Source organism: Sapajus apella, unplaced genomic scaffold, assembly GCF_009761245.1.
Source record: "Sapajus apella isolate SASKATOON/1434 unplaced genomic scaffold, GSC_monkey_1.0 scaffold43, whole genome shotgun sequence".
Lineage (NCBI taxonomy): Eukaryota > Metazoa > Chordata > Mammalia > Primates > Cebidae > Sapajus > Sapajus apella.
This window is the reverse complement of record NW_022436983.1, coordinates 17,068,265-17,071,928: the sequence shown is the minus strand read 5'-3', so window position 1 is coordinate 17,071,928 and position 3,664 is coordinate 17,068,265.

Below are 3,664 nucleotides of genomic sequence, written 5' to 3'. Positions count from 1 at the left end.
AAAAAAAAAAAAAAAAAAAAAAAAAGCTATACATATATATACATACACACACACACACACACACACATATGTATATTGCTATATATATATGTATATATATATGTATATATACATATATACATAGCAAAAAAAATTTAGAAGCATGGGGGAGAAAATGGCTGGGTTCAGTGGCTCACGCTTATAATCCCAGCACTTTGGGAGGTCGAGGTGGGCAGATCACTTGAAGCCAGGAGTTCAAGACCAGCTTGACCAACATGGTGAAACTCCATCTCTACTAAAAATACAAAACTTAACCGGTTGTGGTGGTGTTGCCTGTAATCCCAGCTACTCAGGAGGCTGAGGCAGGAGAATTGCTTGAACTTAGGAGGCGGAGTTTGTAGTGAACCAAGATTGTGTCATCGCATTCCAGCCTGGGTGACAGAGAAGTGAAAAAAAAAAAAAAAAAGAAGCATGGAAAAATTTTCAGGATAGGTTTTAAAAATCAAAAGACAGGTCAAGCACAGTGGCTGACATCTGTAATCCTAGCACTTTGGGAGGCTCAGGCAGCAGATCGCTTGAGCCCAGGAGTTTGAGACCAGCCTGGGCAACACAGTGAGACCCCATCTTAATTTTTAAAAAGTAAATACATATTTTTTTAAAAGAAAAGAAAAAAATTAAATTAAAAAATGAGAAATTCATCCTGTGCCATTTCCTTCTTCCAAGTGTTGACTCCTCTTCAGAATCTGCCTGCTTTCATTTAATCTCCAGTGCTTCTGATTTTTTTTTTTTTCCCAGAGTTAATAGTTGGAATCTGCAGGGAGCTCGATCTAGTTGGATCTTACTGTCACACCATGAGTGGAACTCCTCATTGGGACTTACTGTCCTGGATTCTGTCTTCGGATGCTCCCTCTAGGTGAGAAGTTCACAGAGGCAAGAGGACATGTCACTCAGAGCAACCCTCCTCCTGGGAATTGCCCCATGGACTGCCGGCGTCTGCCTTCTGACTCATAACACGAATTTTGGATAGGGCGGGGCACCCCTTACCTCTGCACTCTATAGAAAGCACAGCAGGCTGGACCTTTAAGTGACATCCACGACTGAAAAGTTAGAACTCAAGGTTCATTCTCTTCAATCATCTCAGGAGTAGCAAATTACTGAGCTATGAGTGTGAGTTTATTTTCAAAGGCTGGGATTACAGGCGTGAGCCACCATATTCAGCCCAAATCTGCCTTTAGAGGTGTGGGATGACCACTGAAAGAACTAAAAATAGAATCATTGAAGCTACTTGAGAGGCTAAGGAGAGAGGATTGCTTGAGCTCAGGAGGTGGAGGCTACAGTGAGCCATGATTGCACCACTGCACTCCAGCCTGGGCAACAGAACAAGATCCTGTCTCGAAAAAGAGAGAGAGAGAGAGATTCTCAATGGTGTTTTTCATCTGCAGAATGGAGTGATAAAAATAAATAAATAAATAAAGTGATTGAGTCAGCGTTGTTTTCTGGGGGTAGGAAGGCAACTAAATGCACTTAGTTTATTTAGTATTTGCCTAATAACGTAATTTCTGGTCCCTAAGGCAGCCTCAGGGCTAACAGCACCAGGCCCAGGGTCAGGTTCCATGGGTTCGACTATCTGCTTGCTTATCCAGACCTAATCACTTAACCTCTGCAAAATAATACTTTCATCTGCCAAGGAGTGATAACAAATGGGCCTCCCTATTTAGGTGAGGTGTGGAGGAGCCCGTAAATGCTCTCACTACTATTCAAAGGGTTGGCTGGCTTTGAGGCAAGTCAGCTTCCAGCAGCGCCTTTCCCTTTCATTCTGAGTCAGAGATGGAAGTGAATACAGTCATACAGAGATTACAAAAGCCTGCCGCTGGCCAAAAAAACTCAAGTCTCCCAAGCAGCAGTAACCCCTGCACTGGCTGTCAGCTGGGGTCGAGCCAACCGGGCAAATGGGCAGGTGGCTCAGAGGGATCGGCCCCTCCTGACTTTGACCAGATGAGCAGGCTTTCCCAGCTCTCACATCTTGTGACATCTTTAGTTGCTTGACACTTGCTTTTGTCACTGATTACACAGTTTAAGATGTGTAATAAACTTGTCTAATTATCCATCTGGTGCTCACATGACATTTTTTTCAAATCATTTGTTTATTTCTAGAAAAATAAAAATAACACTTTGACTATCAGATGTGGCACTAGCAAATCATTTTCATGTATATCTTTCCTATATGCCACCTCATCTGATCTTTACAATTGCCCTTTGGTAGATATTCCACCCAAGAGGGAACGGAAGATTAAGAAGGTTAAATAACTTGTCAGTGATTTGCAGGGCCTCTTTTTATTTTTTTTAATATGGCTATTAGAAAATTCAGCTGGGCACAGTGCCTCATGCCTGTAATCCCAGCACTTTGGAAGGCCAAGGAGGTAGGACTGCTAAAGCCTAGGAGTTTGAGATCAGCCCTGGCAACATAGCAGGATCCCTGTCTCTACAAATAAAAACAGCTGGGTACAGTGGCACGTGTCTGTAGTTCTAGCTATCAGGAGGCTGAGGCAGGAAGATCACCTGAGCCCAGGAGTTCAAGGCTGCAGTGAGCTGTGACCATGCCACTGCACTCCAGCCTGGGTGACAGAGGAAGACTCTGTCTCCAAAACAACAACAACAAAATTTAAAATTCTCTATATGGCTCGTTATATTTCTGTGGGACAGAACCAAGTTAAACTGTTCAGTTAACAGAGACATCTGGCTGGGCTTGGTGACTTATACCTGTAATCCCAGAACTTTGGGAAGCCAAGAAGGGCAGATCACCTGAGGTCAGGAGTTCGAGACCAGCCTGGCCAACATTGTGACACCCTGTCTCTACTAAAAATACAAAATTACCTGGGTGTGGTGGCATGCACCTATAGTCCCAGCTACTCAAGAGGCAAGGCAAGAGAGCTGCTTGAACCCAGGAGGCGGAGGTTGCAGGGAGCCAAGATTGCACCATGCACTCCAGCCTGGGCGACAGAGTGAGACTCTGTCTCAAACAAAAACAAAAACCAAAGACATCTGCCAAGTGCTATGGCTCACACCTATAATCCCAACACTTTGGGAGGCTGAAGTGAGTGGATCACCTGAGGTCAGGAGTTTGAGACAAGCCTGGCCAACTTGGTGAAACCCCACCTCTACTAAAACTACAAAAATTAGTCAGGCGTGGTGGTGCATGCCTGTAATCCCAGCTACTTGGGAGGCCGAGGCAGAATTGCATGAACCCAGGATGTGGAGGCTGCAGTGAGCCAAGATTGCACCACTGCACTCCAGCTTGGGCAACAGAGCAAGACTCCATCTGAATAAAATAAAACAAAGTTAAAATAACATAATATATAATAACCCATGAAAATCTTTCCTCTATTTCTTTTTAATAAATATGCAAGTAAGAAGACATTAAAGTTTTATCAGATGTTTCCTTTGGTAATTTTGGTGTTGATTCAAAAATGCTTAAGATGCTTAGAAAATTATCAAATTGTGTTCTGCAGCAGAAAATAGTAAAAGTAACTTTAAACTTGCAAGTCTTGTGTGTTATCAGTGGCACCAAATGTATCCATGAAACTGCTCTGCTCAGGATGATGAACAAAGGAACTCATCTTCACCATCAGCACCCGATTCTTCCCCAGCCTCCACAAAGCATACCTGTTGGCAATCCTCCTGATTA